General features: G+C 38.9%; 1 protein-coding gene across 1 annotated transcript in view; it reads right to left on the bottom strand.

Moving 5' to 3' along the window:
* Positions 1-22676, bottom strand: part of DHRSX (dehydrogenase/reductase X-linked) — a gene marked incomplete at its 5' end in the record, with an annotated part of 135058 nt that overhangs the window by 97391 nt on the left and 14991 nt on the right. The window lies entirely within an intron of this gene.

The following is a 22676-nucleotide window of genomic DNA, read 5'->3' as shown; positions in this document are numbered from 1 at the left end:
GGTGAGGCATGCCTGTGTTTCACTGATTCTGAACTTACACACTGCACTAGTAAGGATAGACATATACAGCACTGTGCAGATCTCACTAGAACAAGCTTAAATTTCAGTGAATGAGGACATGGCCTTTGTACTTGGCATCAGACATTTTACAGAGTTATGCTTGCCTGAAATTACATTTCTGGAAATTTCAGAACTGACAGCTGTATCTAAAATATATAGACATTGATACTGAGTGTATATATTTGAAGCTTGTTTGAGAATGCAAATTTGGTTATGGAATCATGATCACCATCTCAGCAGTTCACAGAAGTCAGAACTTCTTCCTGAGCAAGGAGAATACCACTACATGAAGCAATACACATTGTATTGATACATGTTATAAACAGACATATTCATAAATAATAGGAAAACCAATAGATCAATCACAGAATTAACTCTTTAAATCTGTGCTTTTCCTCTCCAGTTTATTTAAGAGGACTTCTCCAAAGTCCTAAAGAGAAAAGTAGTACCTCACCATCCATAGCCACTATTTGACGCAACCAGAAGGCAGTCTGGGAGACCAAAGTTTACAGTGTCCAGCTTAAAGAAAAATACACACACAGAAAGGAACTGAAAAGAGGAAAGATCAGTTGTTCAGGCCCAGTCTAGAGACAACCATCAAACCTAGAACTTCACAGTTTCAGTTCAGTTCTAACTCCAAGGTCATGTGACCTGCCACATTTACTCCAGTCAACACCCCAAAGAAAAAAAAAAAAGGAAAGGTGCTCCACTGCCTCATTTCAGAAGTTCCATGGGATGAATGAGCTAAAAGAGTTCCATCAGAAACACACAGAAGTATAAAATGTGGTGGATAATTTTAATACATTCAGAAGAAAACAGAACGCGCTGATGTGTTCTTGGTAGAGAGATTTAAAACTGGCAAAACTTCAGGCAGATTCTGATGGTTCTTTATCTATCCCATTTATTCCATAAATAGCACAACTGATTTCATGTCCTTTACTGTTGCTTTCAGTGTTTCAAGGTTTTTTTCCCCCTGAAGTAAAATAGAAATTAAAAAAAGAAAAAATCTTAACATTACAAATGTTAAGCCCGCCCTTCCATGCCTTTGATGAATAATCCTTGCACTCTGGAGGATCCAACAGTGTCACCACCAGAGAAAGCTGATATCTCTTTTCTTGTGAATGATAGTTGTGCTTAGTTCAAGCTCTAATCCTGTCTGACAGGTCTGAGTGCCTGCAAATTTCACCCAGATCTTCAAAAAAGAGAAGTGGATGAGGACTGGTACTTAATACATAGAAAATAAAGAATAGGAAGGCTCATTGAGGTTAGAGGCTGTGGGTTTGGGGGGGTTTGCTTGTTTTTATAAACAGAACCTAGAACTGGATTTTGGCTTTTTTCTTGTAGATCCTCAAATATTCCAGCGCAATGGGCTAAATGGATCAAAACACAGGATCAATGCCTTAAAAAGGCTAAGAAGGGGGAGCAGAGCAGATTTCTTTTTGTTACAGTTACGCATGGCTAATGGCTTTGCTGGACTGAGGCCAAATACCATAACACACATCTCTTGAGTTTGTCTAGAAGAGATAGGTGTATTGTTTGTAAAATTACTCTCTCCCTTATCTCATGTAAAAAAGGAATATAAATGTTCCTTTTATTGCAGATAGACACAAACTGCTGTGCAGAAGGTTGAAATACTTCAATTTATATCTTCCTGGGAGCCTTTAAACCATTGTTTCACTAATTTCAAAAAAACACTTGTCATCTCCATAAAAAAATGAATTATGCATGGCACCAGTGGAACAGAAAGAATGAGACCAATCTTGGTTAACCGTGTCTGTCTAAACATTACGTGCCTAGTTCCAGCCAGTCATTTATGCTGACCTTCTTAAAATAGGTGTCTAAGGTGGAGAAAATTGCCTTCTAGATGTGCTAATCTCTCGCCTTTCACTTGTGAAGGAGCTTAGATGAATAACCTAAGAGTACCCAACCAACTTTAAAACAGCTAAATTTGGCAGGATGAATTACAGTGTTAAGGAGCACAGCACAGGAGCAGAAAGTCCCAAATTCAAGCCCCTAATCCCATTCTTGCAAGCAGCACCACTCTCTGTTTTCCTATTTCTTCATGGCATGCCAAAGAGCATTCCTATACCCAAAGACTGGGTCTGGCTAATATCATCAAACTGTCAGCTGCTGGAAATGAGTGAGAGATCCAGTGATGCAGAGCAGATATTTTCATTCTGGTGGGTCACTATACGGAGCTGAGCAGAAGAAAGGCTCACCTGGCCCAGGAGCTCTGTGGTTCTGGCCCATAGCAGGTGGTCACTGAAGGCAATAAATCCTTCCTACAGCATTACCTAGCAGCTTCCAGCCATCAATGGTTTAGAGACTAACCGCCCAAGCTGAACCCAGTAGTGTCTCAGAGACATTTAGTAAGTGAGAAGAGCACAAGTTACTCAAATGTAGTACGTGAAGGTACTCTCAGTCACTGAGCAGTAGACTGCAGTAGACTTAAGCAATAGACTGTGATGATGAGATTAGATGGACTGAACCACAGTGTGCCCAGCATTAGCAATCCTGAAGGACTGCTTCTCATATAGGAGACATAACACTGGGTAAGGAAAGCCCTCACCTCTTTCAAGGAATAAAAATTTCATGATGTATGTTTGAGTTCCTTCCTTGCTAAAGGATCTGTCACTAAGTGAATGTGGCAGAGTCTGGGAAGGAGATCCATGCTGTCTATCTCCCTAGGTCTTGGGAACAAAAAGAACTAGCAGCTGCATCTGAAATATGTTATTTATAGTGTTTACACCAGATGACACTGAGGTTTTGATGCAAAAGGGTGATGAGATGCCTTGTACAAACTCCTAGAATATTTATCTCCTTCTAGAACCATCTTGCTAGCTCTAGAAATCTCCTGACTCTCATAACACTGAAATTTGATGTTTTTCCCCCTTGAGAACCAACTTAAAAATTTAGAAGAACAAAGATCTAAGTAACATTTCATGCAACATATGTTAACATTATTTTATCCTAATCTGTTTCCTCTTTAATAATTTTTTAAAAAAGCTCCTAAGAGGTTGGGCTTGATGACCCCTTCCAAACACAGTTATTCTGTGGGAACATGATGTAGATTTCCCTAGCTGTCCAGAGCACAATAGGACTTAGCTTTCCAAACAGAGTATCCAGATGTCCTCCCTGCAAAAACAAAGGCAATGGTCAGCTTTGATGTGTGCCTCTCTCTCACCTCGGTATGGGGTGAGGATGCCACCAACAGTTGGAAGCGCCTCCCAAGGCAGTGAGTTTACACATAGTCCAAGTTCTCCCTCCAGAAAATTGGGACTGATTGTATTTTTTTGCCTTAGAGGGACTATGTGAATAGATCACCCAAAGTCATGACATGGGCCAATACTACATAACAGGCACCTTACCTGTGTCTAATATAGTATAAATATTTTGACATAGCTCCAAGGCTCTTTAGTATAGGGGATAAAGGCATAACGGGATTCAAAAACTGAAGTTAGGCAAATTGCAGTTGGAAATAGCATACAAGTTGTTAATAGTGGCAACAAATAACCAATTAATAAAACATGTTATAGAATTTTCCTAAGTTGCATCAGACAGTTTTGAGGTTTCTTTTCTCTTCCTACAAAGGTATACTGTCCACCTCATCCTGGGATTTAATTCTTTCAGCACATTTGATGACATTTTTATGCTTAAATTCCCTTAAAATCTATCAGTTTGCTCATAAATACTGTGCCTGAGAGAGTCAAAAGAAACAGCTCAAATCATGCATTTGTTACAAAACTATTTCACTAACCCAACTGCATTTTACTCACACTCTTTTCTGATGCCTGTTTTTTTCCCTCATACACAGCTGTACTAGTTGGTCTCCACATTCTTCAATATTCTGGCATGGTTTATCCCTAGTCATTAGATATTGATAAAGTGGGAAAGCAGAAAAAATATAGCTAAATCCTCACTTGTGTTATTATTATATTTTAAAGTCTCATAGCTCATGTCTGATCTATTACTACTGCACGGTTTGAAAGGGTCTACTTAGAAATTACATTTTATTTAAAAATCAAACCATTACTTAGGTAAGCATCTGTACGTTTCCCTCAGCTGCGCAGCATTGTAGGGAGTATATATAGGAAATAGAAACTCTAAAGCATGTAAAAGCATCTTATTTCCCATTTCCTCCAGACTCCTGCACTTCAAAGTCTTTCTGCAAATCTAAAGGAAACAAGACAGAGAAGAATAAATTTTCTGGGGCATGGGGTCTGTGTAGAAATATTGTTGCCTTTGTTCTGAATAAAGAAGAACTGAGAAGAAATGGGTATTGTTCAAGCATGGCAAAGATAATTAATATGCTATAGCATCTCAGTCAAGAGAGCTATATCCTACAGGTGGATCAAAGAATCCAGGTGTTTGGAAAGCTGTCACCTGCCTGCTCCATGGATTCCAAAACCACACACTACTTTTGGAGCTTTTTCAAAATGCCATGTTAAAACACCTGGGCTCTCTCAGTTCCTTCTGCTAGATATTGCCATAGGGGAGTATTACATATTCCTTATACTTGCCTTGATATAATTCACAAAACTAAGTGATCAATGACTATGTTAGAGCCAGACACTCTCAAGTAAGATCATAAGAACTTAGAAGTAAGTCATTATTTTCTCTTTTATTCCTGCCAATTCTTAAATAAAACAGGTAAGTAAATACATAAGACTGCTGATATTGAATTTGGAAAGACTGAAATTCCCAAAGACAAGCTGTTATTGACATGTTACTGAGGAAACAAAATATTATCTACTTTGTGAATATTTATTTTCAGCTAACATAAGAAAAGATTAATTCCTAGCCAAAACACAAATCTTAATTTATAGTTCTTCCTGAATCACTTAGTGAAATTAAGCTTTTAGATGTTGACTATAACAATAAATAGCACACTTTTTCAAAATGTCCAAAGTATAAAACATACTCATTGATTCCAACCTTTGTTCATCTTTAGAAACAGCTCTTATTTCTCATCCACCCTTTTCCTCTGCTTGCTGAGATTTCCACAAAATGCACAAGGACACTGAAGTGCCCTTTTAAGCAACAATTCACATCACTCAGGAGACTGAACATGGAGATTGGATAGAAACCACTGTTTACTTCTCATACTAAACAAAGGTGAAGGATCCATACTATAAAGCTAATGTGGTCCTTTATGGAGAGAAGCAGCACTCCCAACTGCAGTTGGCACCACAGTCGTCTTCCAGTTGTTCCTAGCTCTTCCACCCTTACTGCTTCTCAAGGCTTGGATCTGTTTCTCCAAACTCTCCCTTGTGAGATAAAATCATGTCCCACAAATGTGCACTCAAAAATCTTGCATTTATCTAGCGCTCTATGTTCCTGCTAGTATCTGCATCCCAATCAGTTCAATATATCTAGGTTAAACACACACACTATTTCATGTCACAATATTCACAAATACCTCTATAAATAATTTCAGATGTTCCTCTGGCAGCTGATATTTCCTGACTCCCTTCTTTTACTCCAAAGAAAGGGAAAAAAAATCTTAATTTATCCATCTTTTTTTCTGCATGTTTACTTACTGTATTCAGTTAAACTTAGGCTCACTTTTTGGACAAGGTTTTTGATCAGTCAACATAGCTTTCCCATTCTATGTCCTGCCATGGTGTATGCTTGCTCTGTGTCTAACCACTGTTTCATTTGCTTTTCTGTCCCCTCAGTGGAATTAATACAGTCACACACTGAGGTAGTTAATACATAGGCTGGTTCCTGAATAAAATACCATATGCCCAAAGATGCTACACAACTGCAGCTTGCATTCTAGCATGCTACCATCTTGGCATCTTCAGCTCCTCTCTCTTGCAACCCATATGGCGTTCTTCAGTTCCCTGACGGCCAATACAGTTGTTATAATTAGATGGGCTTGACTGGAGGCAAAGGCACCGGTCATTTCTGAGTGATGCTTGTTTGTTTTATTTGAGCATTTGCTGTTCTGCACATACATCACTACAAAAAATCAGTGCAGTCTTTCAGTGGCAGGTTTATTCTGGCCCCAAGGAGAACCTTTCCCTGTGCACCTGAGTCTGAAGATCGACTAATGGTAATGTTCATCAGGAACAGAGTGGTTGCCTCTGTTTGCTGCCAATTCCGAGTGCTCTCAAGAGAAATGTAGTGGTGTATTGGCTTTGTACCCAAGCAAGTGGTAGGTGCCAGATGTGAATTTTGTGTAAAACAGGATGAACAGACAGGTGGTGAAAGTTGCTGATGACATAGAAACATTTAGCTTAACCAAGGCTTGGGAGGATCATTAGGAATTTCCCAAAAGACCAAGCAGAAGTACACAATTAGGCGATTCTCAACAGAAAATGATTGCATATAAGAGCGAGGGGTTGCACGAAAGCAGAGAAAAATAAACTATGAGAAAAGAACATTCTGGATAACTATGACTTTTTCAAAAGAAGAAGATCATTAAAGAAAGGACTGCCAAATGTCCAGGACTGGGGGAAAAAAAGTAAACAGTAAACAGAAACAGTAACAGTAAAATTTAAGCATCTACTGCAAAATATGAAGCCACAGAGTCATTTTCATCTGAAAAGATGATGAAGCAGAAAAAAAAAATCATGCAGCTAGGAAAAAAAAAGAGGGTTTTTTTCAGTATAGGAAGTGGGAGTTTTCCACAAGCACTTAGGAGAGGATAGCCTCTTCATTACCCTAATATAAAGCATCTAAGATCTTTGACTGGTTACCCATAAATACCATGCATAAAAGATAACAGCAGTTTTTGAGACTATTTTGGGTTGAATTCAGCCCTAACACAAAAAACTTGGCTCAGACTCACTGCACTGGGAGTCATCGGCTTTCATCGGCTTATGCCCATGCAAGATGCCGAGATTCTAGGTCCAGCAGGGAGCTGGAGAGAGCCAGACTGAGATTCCAGCAGGACGAAGGCAAAAGGCATTTGAATTCAGCTAATGGCTAACCCTCACAGGCCACTCTTTCTCAAATGGGGTCCTGGTGCTAGGCCATGGTGCTTTCTAACCACTCAAGCTGATTAGCATATATGAACTCGAGCACATGTGGAAATCACACCACTACTCAGCAGGACACTGGCTAAATAAGGGCTTAGAAGCCTTAAAAAAAAATCCTTGAAATTAACTATAAATTCATTGAAAACAAAAATATTAAAAGGTACACGTAAAAGGCATAGCTGAATTACAGTCCTTACTGACTAAAGAAACAGAGGAATGTAGGGGGGGTTGTGTGTGGGGGGGGTTAGTATTAAGCACATATATGGATAAGAACAGCATTTCCATGCACACCTATTGTAATTCAAATTACAAGGGCCATGAGACTTCATGCCTCACAGCACAAATTGATAGCCCACTAGGATGAAAATTCTGGTCTCCCTGGGGCAGCTCTGAGTAATTGTCCAGGTGAATTGTTGGAATTGTCATGTCACTGATAAATCTGGGGCAAGCCTCTGATTATGACAGTACACTGAAAGAAACAGAAATATATTGTACCATTGTAAATTATGGGGGTAGAGTCCCAGCTGTGTTCAAGTCAGTGGAAGTTTTGCCATTGGTTTCAAATGGAGATGGAATTACACCCCGCAAACCCATTATTTAGAAGGATATAATACTTCAGAAAGGTTAAAAATATTTAGATGTAAAATAAAGTAGCTCTGTGATTCATGTTTATCAACTGTAATCATACAAAGTGTTAGATGCAGAGTCCCTGACATTTCTTCCTAGTGCTAAGTAAATACCAAGTTCTGCCCTGTCCACATTATTATATTTAGCTGCCTTTAATGCTTGCTTTTTAAGAAAGAGGTGCTTTTGACTTGCTTGGCCTGTGGCAGTGAGGGATAGAGGTCAACTTACAATGTCAAGAAAGAAACTATAATGTTAAGGAATTTCTTTCTTCCTAAAGCGCCAGTGTGGTTTCACAGGTTTCTACCTGCTCGCTGTTCATATTCAGCATGATCATAAAACCACTAGAAGCACTTCCAAGATTTTAATAATGCTTGAGAACTGGGTCAATATATGCTGATACAAGCATTTCAAATGCATATAACAGGTTTGCCACAGAGGAAGGGGAAAAAGAAGGCACAGGGCTTCAAAACTTCACTGGTGAAATATCCGAAGAAGTCCTATTCATCCAGAATGCTGTTTTCCCATAGTTTCTTTTCCCCCACTCTCATGCAACATGTTGCACTTATCTGCAGTCATTCCTCTGTTAAGTGTTGCCTAACTGCATAYTTTTGCTTGGTCTTTTGGGAAATTCCTAACTTCAGAAGTGCACTGTGATCCCATTTCAACTTCTGATTTTAGAATATACATTGATCGGACTTTACAAAGCCCATGTTTTTCAGTTGTTATTTGGAAGAGGAAAATTTCCAAAGGGGTGGATTGATTCTTAGGAAAACTGAGGAATGCAATGTTTTTCTGAATTTTTTTGCAGTGAGGCTTGATTTATAAGATTAACTGCTGGTTTCCTGTAGGGCTTCATTATTGTTTGCTTTAGTATTAGGAGCAAATACAGTTTTTAATACTAATAATAGGAACTACTGGGCTAGCAGTTTTGATACCGCGAACCCATTAAGCTGAGCAGAGGGCTGAGAAGTGGGGCTTCAATGGGTAACTCTTCTAGGTAATAAGGTGGATATTAAATCTGGCACAGTCTGATTTCGTAAAACAAGTGGAAGTTGTTCCTTACCATATAGGCTAGCATTTCCCCTTCTCCTGCCCATCCCCTTGTTTTTTAGAGAAAGTCTGGAATACATCCATGTTCTGACATACTGCTTGATATCACTTATACAGATTTTGGTAGCTCTGGGCTTATCCACAGTACTCATAAGAACACAAGAGAGCTCACCCACCTTCTCATCTGGTTCACAAAACTTCTAGCAGACTCCTTAATCTTTCCCTGTTAGTGCATGGTGGCGCAAGCCTCAAGTCTCTGAGTAGTGTGGGGAACCTCTACATCTTCATGCCATGACATGCAGCTGTGACAGCCTCCCTGTGTCCCTTCTCTCTTAAGCAAGGCTTGTGCCCTCTCCCACCAGTCCTCTGCTGTTTTAAGATCCTTCAACTTTTCTGATAGCTGGAAGACCACTTTGACTAAACTGATGGCCCTTACCATCAACTGTTAATTTAGTCATTTGGCTGCAGTCATTGCTGTGCCCCTTACCACTTCCTTGCTAGCTGTCAGAGTGTAGTTGCACGCTCTCACACTGCAATACGCATTCAGTTCTGCTCCACTGAGCCTCTACAGTATGCATAGGTCTTTGGGGTTTAAAAATGGGAGGCCTCCAGCCAAGCCTGCCTTCCTGCTTCTGCTTTCTTGCGGAGTCACTCATAACTGCTCTTCCTGCTAACCTAGAGAAGGAGCTAGCACCTGAATGTACCAGTGCTGAGCCAGACAGACAGCAACGGATAAATGAAGAGCTCTAAAATCAAAGACGAATGAATCCAAGGAACTACTTCGGGGCAGTGATGAAAAGGCATAGATGGATAACTTGGGTTTAAGCTCATAACCTTAAAACACTGTGTTGAGCTACCGACACCTATTTCTGTCCTGTCTTTGGCAATCAAACTCAGAATTTGCCATTCTAAAATATAAAAAAAAGCAAGCCAGAAAAATTTCGAAATACATACAATTGGGACTTGAGGGGATCCGTTTGGGGAAAGGACAGGGGTATCATCCAGAGGGAATGGAGAAGGCAGGGGGATATTGGGACAGTTTAGGCAGGAAGAGGAGTAAAGGAAGAGAGAAAAACCCATCTGGAGTTATTTCCTTTCATTTCAGAGAAAATTTGTGCAATGATTCAGCAGTTCTTTTTCTGGTTTTCTGTTAAATACTAACAGAAGTTATTTTTTTAGACTTTATCAAGGCTAGCATGATACCTCTTCCTAGGACACAAACACCCTTTGTACATAACACATCACTCTTACTTTGTGTTTTTTTTAATTTGACAGCATTGAAACTAATTTAACAGAACAGATGCCAGAGAAAAGATATCATGAGGTCCAGGTCATCAGAGTGTTTTTTTCCAGTCTCATATAAAGTCAATGAAGGAGCTTGTTTTTCCTGGCTGGGCAGTAAATTTATGCCTCCATCTCAGAATCCAGCTAAAGAGAAACTAAATAAAACCTAGGATATTAGATAGGATGTGCAGAATAGCAAATCACAATGTTCCCTTATCAAAAGAATGTCCAATTTTCTGACTATGCAAGCACCATTAACTTGAGATCAATTTTTAAATTGAAAATGAAAAGGCACAGTGAAAGTACAGGCTGTTCCCATTGATACTTACTACTTGCTTGCAGTTTGCAAAAACAGAGAATATAAAGCAACTCATATAAGGATGTCAATACCATTTTAAACAAAATCTGAAACAGCAAGATGTGTATTACAAAGCTAGATTTCCCCTTCTTTAAAGAAAAGAGAGAGAGAGAGAGAGAGAAGGAAATACAGTAATGCCAGGAACACTAAACTATTTGGAAGACCTTCAGAGAAGATTAGGAAAGTAAGTACACAGAATGGAAAGAAAAATATGCAGTTATCCTTGATGTAAGGGTAGGGGGAAATACGTAAGCTGACGACTAGAACAAAGCTAATACCCTCTTAAATACTACCTTGAGGGTATAAATGAGACTTAAAGCAAAGTATCAGCTTCATGTGCATTGTTCTAGCCTAGCTTGTGTATTTTAAGCAAATACAGCTATAAAAGCTGTGCCACTGTTAACTGGGATGTGATACTGTGATAGTTTCTCTATCATGTTATTGTGATGAATGAAACTCTGAACAACTAAATCCTGAAATATGGAATGACTCCAGTTGTTTTCTCGGGGACTTATCTATTCAAAGTCTGCTTAGCACATACAGCAACCAACCAATTAACCAACCCCTCTGACTCATATTTTCTGAATATAATCTTGCAGTTCTTCAAATTTAAGTGGCTGTAACTTCTTTCTAGGTTCTTTTTCTTCTCAGTTTCCATATGCTTCTACATCCTTTTCTACTTTTCTTGCTGTTTTTCTCCCTTCTTCTCTCACTTTTTAGTGTCTCTCAGCTTTCTTGGTCTTACTAACTCCCATGTTAGTGTCTTAACTGCCTATTCTAGAATAAATTTAAAATTAAATTGAAGAAAAAAGTCTATTCAAAAAGAAAATGGAATATGGAATGTGGAATTTACATTGTGTTTTTTTCTCCAGGCATTCTGTCCCTTTTTGCTCTCCTTTTCTGCCATTTTTCCCCCATTTTACCTGTCCCATTCAGCTGTTCCTTGAGAGCATAGTTATATCTTTGTTTTTACAGCATCATTGCAGTGGAATGTTGATTTTTATTTAACCCGAATAGCAAACCATATAAACAAATGATAACCTGAAATTAATCTGCAAAACAAGGAAATTGGCATACTGTTTTAAAACTATAAAGGGCCAATAAAAATGCTATTTTTAAAGTAAAAGAATAATTTATTGCTGGTAGTATAAATCTTTACCATCCCACTGATGCTGAATTCTCCTTATATCATCAATTACACATAATCTCACTGGTGCTAAAAAGAAATTGAAGGAAAAATAGCACTAATTTTTATCCTCTCTGACTGCTAGAATTAGCAGTATGTTTACACAATTCCTATCTTATTTTTAAAGCAAATTTGAGTGACTTAGTCAATCCATAATCAAACTGACTAGAAAAGAATATTTAAAGTTATTTTTTGGATAATATATATCCCCTGCCCATTTTTAATACTTTTCCATATTTTATAATTTAATGATGCTTCTCCTACACCTGCTATGACAAGAAATACTGTATTACAAACAGCAGCAGGAAGGAACAATATCCTAAATGCTGCAAGTTATATGTTGTTGTGATGCCACTTGTGAAAAGACCCAGTCAAGTCAGTCACTGGGATGAGAACGGCTCAATTACATTCATTGACAGGCTACACAGGAGAGACAGTGAACCTGGCTGTAAAAAAAGACATCCACAAATACTGTTTTTTCCTTTCAGTTCCAACCCACTTCTTATACAACGTTCCTGAATGAATCATCTCACCAGACTGATCCAAACTCCCCATGGCACATGCTTCTTATCGTGGGCTGAAGGAAATTAATTAATTCCCCATAGCTGGCCTAACTCTGCTGTCTTACAAATCCCTAGACTCAGGGCTGGCAGGTAGTACTCTTCTACGTGAAGGAAGGGGGTTAACCCTTTTGCTTCCAGCAGCTGAAAATTATCTACACGCAAACACCTTGGAATTATGAAAGCAGAGAGTTATTTAAAAATATTAGCTTCACAAAAAAGGTAAAATTGTGTTTAAGAGACTACAGGATATAGGTGCTAGATTTTCAGCCAACCTGAGAATGGCATTTCTGGACTATCCTTGTGAAGTTAACTTTAGCACTGACAATTTACATGATTTGATGAGCTCTTCTTCATCTAAATGCAAAAATGATTAAATAAAATCTCTACAACAGATGCCCACTGACTACTGTATATCAATGGCACATGTCATATTTAAACATTAAGCTTCAGCTAGAACACAAATAGTGCTGGATTTACCAAAGGATTTATTCCACTGTGCAGCCGGGACAGACTGCCTTGGGAGCAGGGGAGGGGTAAACTTCAGGATTCAAGAGAGAAGATTGCCCTCTCACCTGASATCCAGCTGGCTTCCTAAAGCTGCTACAGCTACATTATCCTTCACATCTCCACATACATACACTGGCAGGATATTCAGTAAGAGCTGGCAAAGTTACTGATTACCTAACTCACTTAGGGGACCAAATTCCCACTGAAATATGCAAATATGGCCCTAAATTCTTTACCTCCCCTCTCAGAAGTTTTTAACTGCATGGGGATGAAGAAAAGTGCATGCAGGTCTGCTCTGGAGCACACAGAGAATGCAAATTCCTATTCCCTGACGCCCTTCTTCTGGCACTATATAGTTTAAGCTGTATGCTCTATTCCCACATGCCACTTGAGGGGGGGAAAGGCAAAATTATTTCCTCAGTGACGTCATTTTCGTTACTTGAAACACAAGATTCATTCAGACTTAATCTGTACATACCCTCAAGTTGGTTAACATGAATGCACTAATCTGAATGTCAGATTTAAATAAAAAGTCACTATTTGGCAGATAACTGGATAATATGTGAATGCTGGCCCTAGATATTTTCTCTTGCAAGCAAAAGCAAACGCAGTATTATATCCTCCTAACAGGAAACACAGAAAAGGATGCTGTTTTCTGAGTAGCATGCTTCCAGATATATGTTTCAAGCAAAAAAAAAAAAAAATATATATATATTCTGTAAGACTGGCTGAAAGGGCATCTGGGGAGGTGAACACAATATAGTTATATATCACCTGTAGTTGTCAAGATAACTACAGACTTATGGTTCCAGACTATCAAATCATTTCATATATCTGTAAGATACCACAGTCTTTAGCCAAACATTTGAGATCACCTTAATCTCAGAGAGAACCTTAATGAGATTCTCAGGAGAACTGCTCACTACATTACCTTTCCAAGACACACACAGTTTCTACACCAAATAAGCAGATCTTCTGACATCCCTCTCTTTTTATCTATGCCCTATGGTTTCAAAGCATAAGGCTTTCATAGCACCTGAGATGTGCTTTTCCTTCTGCATTCAGAAAGAAATCTTGAAGGAGACCCCTTTTGAAACCTTCACTTAGTTTGGAACTGGACAGTTAATTTTGTACCATCTCAAAGAAAAAAAATGCCAAATTGATGGAAAATAGGCTCAAATTCACATGCAAATTATCCACAGGACAATATTTCCATTTTGTGGAAATTTTAAAACAAAATCTTTGCAAAATTTTGTTGAAGAAAAGGAAATGCTTTATAACATCCATTTGCAAATCCAAACCCCAGCTTATTAATTCAGGAAGTTTTTTAGTTCTAGACTATCTTTGACAGTATAGTAGGCTGGAACAAGAAACCCAGAATGAGCCAAAATGAAAAATCTTTGATCTGGATTGACCCAGCCTGAAACTACTGCATTTCAAGTCTACCCCTAACTACTTGTAATTGGCATTTTCTATCCTTTATTTTGCAGATACAAGTGCCAAAATTGTTTTCTTTCTCTCTCTCTCCCCCTGCCCCCCCCAAATAAATCTTCTCATCAAAACAGATATCTCCAGGAAATATTCTGTTTTCACAAAAACTTGTTCCAGTTAGGGCCATGGAAATTTTGCAATTATTGACTGACTTTTAAGTGTAAAATATAATCTAAGAGCAAGCTTGCAAGATTTTGGATTGGAAAATGAACATTTCACACACCTCCAGTTCAGAAGCCACCAACTGCGATGACAAAGTTTTGAACAGGAAAAGCTGCTTTTTTCCCTATACTATTTTTTCCTTTCTCCCCCACAATACATATGTCTTTTTTTTTTTCCGATATGCCATTAAATTCATAAAGAGAAAGAAGTACAGTCACTGCACGATTTAAATGAGATCCATATTCCAGGAAGTTTAGTAGCTGTAAATTATTCAAAAAGCAAAAGTGTGTGAGCATAAGTGAGATCGGAGTAGAGTGAGAGGAAACACAGAACAACAGAAAATCTTGCCCAGAGCCATAGAGATTTCTTTCCTACCATAGACCCATATACTTTCCATGCTTAGGAGGTAAAGCACTGACAAAGATTATTTTTCAAGCTAGGTCGAACTACACATTGGAAAGGTGATTTGATTTATTTTGTCTCCTCAAGTCACTGCAGTTCTGAAGAGCTACTCCTTCCAAGCAGCCTGAAATCAACAGTAATCTTGGTAAGAGAAGACAGTGGCAGATATAATGTTAAATGAAGGACTAAAACACAGCTGACAATTATCTTGGGGAAATTAATCAGATGCTGATAATGGTTYGCATCACGCCACCCAGAAACACTGCCTTGATGAAAGGAAAAATCCAAATCCAGACATAATTATTAGGCATCTAATGGTTCTCATGTTAGAAGTTTTGCTTAATTCAAGCGTTTATCAATCCCCTTAGGAGGATTTCTTTTCCTTCTTACAAGCAAGATTTTATTGCATAAACTATCAGAAAACACTATGAAAAAATGCTCTGCCATTACAGATTTCCTGCAAGCTTCTAAAAAGGCTGAGAAGAGTTTTGATGTACGCATGCTACTTTCCACTCAGGATGTGAAAATGTGGCAAAGATTTCATATGTCATATAATCTTGAACACATTTATTTAAAACTTAGGTTTTAAAAATCTATGTCTTAAAATAAAATATATTAGTCTATACTCCAGAAAAATTAACAAGAGCAAGCTATTCCTGAATCATGGGCTATACTTCCTGGCCTTTTCAGTCAGGATATTGCTCTCGGCACCAGTGTTGCAACGCTCTTCCCTGTTTTCGCACAGCAGATATTTTATCTACACAGACTGGGGGGGTGGGAGGAAGGAAGGAGGTGCGTGAGAGGTTTGTACTACTTCAAAGTTCTTTTCTAATACCCATTTCTTAAGACTGCTTTATGATAAAATTATTGCAGTTATTACCGTTATCAGTGCCCAAGAGCCTTATTATGGGCACTATATAAACACTGATAATTCCTTGAAGAGTTTGCAGTCCAGGAATCTGTATATGTTATATTATTTGTAGCATTATTTTGCTTGACAGACAATGCTTTATACCACAGGGAGAAGAGGCAAAACACAGTAGTCAGCAGACACAGTGTCATGTGGTTTTGACTGCTAAAATTTCAAAGGGTCACAGAATTACAGAATCGCTGAGGTTGGAAGGCACCTCTGGAGGAGCAGGGAGGTCAGGTCAACCCCCTGCTCAGAGCACAGTCAGCTACAGCAGGTTGATCAGGGCCATGTCCAGTTGGGTTCTGAGTATCACCAAGGATGAAGACTCCACAACCTCTCTGGCAACCCGTGTTCAACCACCCTCACAGTAAAAAAGATAAGTTTTTCTTATGTTCAAGCAGAATTTCCTGTATCTTGGTTTGTGCCCATTGCCTCTCGTCCTGTCACTGGGCACCCCTGAGAAGAGTCTGACCCCATCCTCTTTATACCCTCCCTTCAGATATTTATACCCATTGATCAGATCCCCCCAAGCCTTCTCTTCTCCAGGCTGARSAGTCCCAGCTCTCTCAGCCTTTCCTTCTATGAGAGATGCTCCAGTTCCTTAATCATCTTCATGGCCCTCTGTTGGACTCCCTCCTTACATAACGTTCAGCCCCTGTTTAAGAACTGAACCCTCTAATTGAAGTTTCTATTCTTTGCTGTTGAAAAAATGGGCCTCAAAACACAAGCATGGACAAACTAGTATTGGTCCTCCCAAGGTGCAGAGGCCTCGCTCTTCTGAGGAAAATGACTGTTTGTCTCTGGGTGTGCTCGGACTCACAGGTGTGCTGCAAGGAGGCCCATCAGCCTCTGCCTGACTGCTCTGTATTTTGGGGGKTCTCTTTTCTAGATAAAGGCCCTAGTGCTTCTGCAAGATGAAGATGATTGCTTTCACTGCTGCTCACAAGACTGAAAAGCAGCAAAGAAAATGACATCAGTCTATGGGAGGACTTTGCTACACGGTGACGGAAAGACTTTTGAGCTGGCAATGATGCACTGGCTCTTCTCAGCTACTGGCACACTCATGATTTACATACTGTCTCTTTATTTAAATACAGTTCACATCTGGAAGGTTATGCATACAACCTGTAAGTACTTCAAATACAGACTCTGACTTTTCGATGCYCACTTCAAGCTGTGAGTTCTCAGCACTTCCAACAGCTGGATCCTCCATGAAGAAGCTCATGGCATTTGCACAGAAAACATTCTACTTGTTACAAGCAAATAGACTTCTGAAATCCTACATATAACTCATGGAAGACAGAACCACATAAAGTAGATCTTGGAAGAGAGATATGAAAGCATTGCAGAGAAAAAACAAATTGTCTTCTTCTTGGCTTTGTTTTTTAGTATTCTCTGACAGTTTCCTCATGAACTGACAGAGTCTGGAAATAGCTCACAGAACTCACCTGTAACTACTTCTCAAGCCTGAAAAAATAATGACATGCTATGGGAAGGTGTCAAATCCAGCACCACCTCTATCAGGTCACCACTTGACATCATGCCTCTAGAAGTACTTAAAAGAGGATCAAAATCATGTAAAAGGGTGAAATAGGACTATTTTCAGGCCTTGCAGAGGCAATTTCATTTTAAAATTTCTTTTCTCTGATTTGCCTTCAGTAAGGCAGCATAATCAGCAAAATTCTAACCTCAGAGCTCTGGCCCCATTAGTCACACAAAACTTAGGTGATTTACAGTCAGAAAATCATTTCAAAACATCTGAAAGGACCTTATTATTCTGCCTACAGCTACACCTGTGCACTTCTTTGTCTCTAGGTTTCAATTAGAAATAATTTAAATAAGAGAAAATCGTGTTTCCTAGTGGCAGAGACTGTTAATGAAATATGCTTCACATTTCCAATAGAAATGGGAATTTAGGAAACTGACAGGCAGAGCTTGTGCCTGCATTATGAATACATTTTATATTTGAAAGACTTTATCTCCATCTCACTATCCAGATCTGCAGCTCATTTTTATCTCCATGAACCATATTCATATTGCTCTTAATGTCTGAACTGCCATCCTATTAACCCAACATCTCAATTTCTAAGATGTCATCAGAATCACAGAAAAATAGGAGATCCTGTGTAAATTTAAATGTGCATAAGCATTGAGGGGGAAAAATCCTGTAAAATGTTATACTAAAAGTCAAGAGGAGAACAAAAATCATGAGCAAGCAGACTTGATGAATTTAACCATATGTTTGCATTAAAATATTATGTAAAACAAACAGAAAATAAGAAAATTTGATTTGCTAACTGATCACATAAATGATTTTATCAGAGGGCTTTGGAGATACTTTTCTTTGGATTAAAATCTTCCCTGCTTAATATAGAGTATGGAGTCTCCAACTATACTGGCTAAGGGACATAAGTGGCATGAGCACAAAGAAACTGTATTAGGCTTTGCATTATTTTCTTGGATTCTAGCAAGGGGTCTTCTGTCCCTCATGCATGTGAAGGACTCAATCCTAAAAGACTTGGATATAAGCTTAACACATAGAATATTTTTCATGATTTAAGTATTTTCATATAGCTTGAATATTCTTGAAATAACCTTAGAATAGCCCGGGGCGGGGGGGGGGGGGGGGGRAAWWWTAAAAAAAAAAAAACTTTAGGTAAGGTTCTTCCACCCATTATCAAGTGACAAAACCGAAGAGCTCAACTATTCCACTCAGGGTCCTGCAAACTGACATTCTGTCAGAATGAGACTTTTTTACTCTTCTCACAAATCACCACCCTGTCTTTCAAGATGCCTTCATGAGTCTGGAGTTCAGTTGTACAACTGTAACCGAGGGCAGACCTTGCCTTGCCAAAGCTAAGTACTGGTGATAATGCACCAGTATGAAGACAGACACCAGGTAGATGGAAACTGCATTGCTATTACCAGAAACCTCTTTAAAACAGTCCTAGAGATCTTTCAGCATCAACAGTGGTAGAGAAAGGATATGCAAATGGCAGGATGTGGTAGAAGGGATAGAGTAGCCACTTCAGATATTGCCACAAACTCAGTGTGTTATACTTTTACACACCTCACTACATCACTATGAAAAAACAATTTGACATGAGCAAGCATAAATTCACACACATGTTCATGTACACATACAGATGAATAGATAATACACTTCTCATCCGTAGATATTTTGTAGTATTTTTGACCAGTCAGATGATCATCTACATATTGACATCATTTTACCAGGTCAAAGAAACAGTCAAGGGTGACATTTTTATATATGTTCTAACACAGCATTGGTCTTTCCTAAACTGGCTTACACAACACTAGCACATATTTATGCCAGCATAAATTCTTGGGCAAAAATAAATCCAAAAGTTTGATAATGTGGCTTCCAGATGGCTTCCTCTAGTCTACAGGAAAAGTCAACAGGAAATGGTTAGGAATAGAGCAGAAAGATGTGGACAGTTTTGTTAAAATTTATACCTGACATACAAACAAGCCTCAGTGGAGTAACCCATGAGTTATTCTGCAGGTATGCTTGGTACATACCTGCAGAATATGGCTGGATTTGGGTAAATACTGTCTTTTGGGTAAACTTTAGGATCTAGGATCTCTAACTTAAACAAGGACAATCTCCTTGCTTGTTAGCAGGCTATACACAGCAAGGGAGCAAGGGATCTTGTCCTCTTCTTATTTCCTGGCTGAACCATAAGTAGCACAAGCATCCACAGAGAAAGCTCTGGGAAAAAGGCCAGGCTTGTTGAATCCATGTGAATTACAGTGTTTTTGAGGAGATATCATCCCTCCCACTGCTTGGCCCACTCTGTCTTGATGTAGGTCAGACTGTAAATGAAATTTGATTGCTAATGTGCTAACCTCTGCATTCCTCGGACTTTAAAGGAAAATGTCTCATCTTCCTTTCTCACCTAGCTTCAAATGGAAGTCTCATGAATCCTGTGGATTTAGTGTTGTTTTATAATTGTGGTTTTATTTGAATTGCCACAAAATTGTTGGGTGAGATTAAACACAGGCCTTTCCTTTTGAAGAGTTCTATGCTTAATATGACTTTTACACCCCATTTTCTCACTAACTTAATTTTTTCCCCATTTAAGTTTAGTTGCAACTCCAGCTCCTACACTGCAATTGTGAGAGCCTTCCCTTGGTACTATGCTAAGTGATATTTATGCATAAACTTTTGCTAATTGCTGATTCCATTGGCATTCATCAACCTATGCTGGAATGAATAAAGCTTTCATTCATGTTTATATATTAGTTTCCAACATTTGTATGCTTGTAATCATCAGGCCAAAACCAGCTTTCATTTGCAGAGATGTAAACTGAGAGGAACTGAGTCAGGAGATGATACACTCTTATTAAGTGCATGGAAAGATTTTTTTTTTTCTGGTATCACTGAGAGTTGAGTTTATCACAGAGACGTCTAAATTCTGTAACTCAGTAGCATGTTCATGGCAGGTAGTGATGGTTATGTCTACATTAACAAGCAGTTTAGATCAACAGGAGTGAATCTCTAGAGCTCAGTTTGTGCTGGACGCTCAACACAGGCATTTATATTGATTGCTGGGATTCTTATTTCAGACTAGCCTGAGTTTGCTCCCATGAGCTAATGCTCTTTTATTGCTGCAGTCCATCTCCCAGGTTAGTTTTGTCCAATGAGAATCCAGGTCATGAACTATGATGCTCTTCCTGATGTGAACCAAAGCTCAGTAAGCGGGGAACACCTGAGCGTTGCCTGAAAAGCGCTCTCCTGATCTGAACTAAAACACTAATGTAGACGCACCCTATGCGTAAATTTGAAACTTACACAATTAGAATATCTCTGTGGCAATTCGTAGCCATCAACAATTTTCCCAGCCATATAATTGCTACCATTAACAGAACAAGTTCCCAATTTAACAAATGACAGCAAGATAAATGCCCACATCATTCTCGTTTCTCCCAGCTTTATGATTCAGAGTTTAGCAATATGTTGCCCTTGGTCTTTTGGAAACAGCACCTATAAGATAATTTTAATGACAATGCAGTACTTCTCTTGGTCCGTTCTGGATATCTGAAGGCTTTGACTGCTTTGTTATGGAGGAGGTTCTGGCAATCAAATGAATTGGTTTTACCCATACCCCCTAGGACTAATACTTTATTTTCCTCCACTCAGCCACCCACATCCTTCCTCACTCTTTACACTTAGCAATAGGTAACTCAGTGCAGAAACCCCCAGCTGAGAAGAGTACTGGAGTCAATGGGGAGGAGGAGGAAAGAGGAGTCAAGGAGGCTGTCTGGCACAGGGTGGCACCATGTGAGAGGATGTGTGGTCGGAAGAGGTGATGTGACATATGGCTTAGTTTTTTTGTGTCCTTTTGTGATCCCACCTCATAGGGGAGCTGCCACAACTGCCTTCCTCTCCCATGCTCTTCTATCTTTGCGGCACTGGCTCTGGTTTGAATGCCTCCAGTATGGAAAAAAAGGCTACCTACCTCCCTGCATTTAAAAGTTTTATCAGTCTTCTCTTCATATCTTGCCCTGCTGCTGCAAAAAAAGTGTCATGTCTGTGCAAAGCCATTTTATTATTATCTTTGTCCTCCTCTGAAGCTGTTAACACACAAGTTACTGTTCATCAGCTGCTTCATAGTAAACATTTATATACATGTTTTTAATTCCACCTGTCCCTGCAGTGTGTAGATTATGTCAAGTAAAACTGCTTACCCTTAGATAGCAGACAGAGCCTGAGACAGACAGTGTGGGCCAAGGCATAGAAGGATGGTATCTCCTCAAAAACACTGTAATTCACATGCGTTCAACAAGCCTGGCCTTTTCCCAGAGCTTTCTCTGTGGAATATTGTGCTACTTACAGTTCAGCCAGGAAATAAGGAGAGGACAATGTCTCTTGCTCCCTTTCTATGTATAATCTGCTAATGAGCAAGGAGATTTTCTTTGTCATTAGAGATTCGAGATTGGGATAGCAAACTGATGGCATCCATTCATACAGTTTTTCCACAGTAAAAGAATCACAGCTCTATTGGTCCAATCCTTGATCACATTGCTGCAATATGGTCTTTGATACAACAGCTCCCTTGGCTGTCCAGCAAAACTGTTTTAAGTGGTTCTTCTTTAGGAGCCCAGTATTCCAGATGGGAACAGTTTCTGTAAGCAGTTTGTTCATATGGACCACTAAAAATGTTCAAAAGTTCATTGTGCAGAAAATTGTTAAGATAACCCATAATGTTATTATGCAGTGACTAAACACATGTCAAACTGTAGCTTTTGAAAAGCTGACACTTTCCTACAGCGTAGTCCTGCTCACAATACCTACATATATATCGCAACACAAAACAACAGGCCAAATTCATTCATAAGTAATAACCCAGGGCTCCTGCTCTGATTTGCACAAGTCCTTTGTACAGTATAAGGTAGTTTCAAATACAAATATCCTTCAATCAGTAACTGATTCAGAAAATGTTACACTCTTCCAGATTGTTTTTAGGTCCAAATCTATCAAGACCTGAAATTACTAAAGCCTCAATCATTATAATTATAATGATGGACAGCTTCAGTCAACTTTTGATACAATTCCAGCTTCCTCAAACTGCCAAGTCTTGCTTGAAAAAGTTTATAACTGAAAGTTAAAGCTTACTTGTTTCAGAAAAATCAAGCAAGTCTGAAGTGCTAGAAAAGTCTATGATCACATACATGTGAGAAAATAAGACAGAGCTTAGTTTATTCAACCTCATATAGGTCATGTGATAGAATTAATGCCAAATGGTTTTGGTCTCTGTACAGAAACTTCCAGCAAAGGATTTAAACGATGTAATAATTACCTTTTTCCTTTCATGATCCTTCTGACTGTGCCTTAATTTATGATGCTTTTAACTAGCATACATGTATCCTGAGGCTATGATGGGTGCACATTTATTTAAGTCAAAAGATAAATCTTAATGAAAGGTTTTTTTAACACAATAATTAACTTATTTTGATCATCATAACAGTAATTATTAGAGGCACAAAAACAGAATCAGATCTCAGCAGAAGCCATGAAGACCGTAAATAGGGTGGAGCAGCAGCACTCCCCTATTATTTTGCC

This window comes from Apteryx rowi, unplaced genomic scaffold (assembly GCF_003343035.1).
Source record: "Apteryx rowi isolate R43461 unplaced genomic scaffold, aptRow1 scaffold_327, whole genome shotgun sequence".
Classification (NCBI taxonomy): domain Eukaryota; kingdom Metazoa; phylum Chordata; class Aves; order Apterygiformes; family Apterygidae; genus Apteryx; species Apteryx rowi.
Note: the sequence above shows the minus strand (reverse complement) of the source record. Positions and strands in the feature narration are given on the sequence as shown.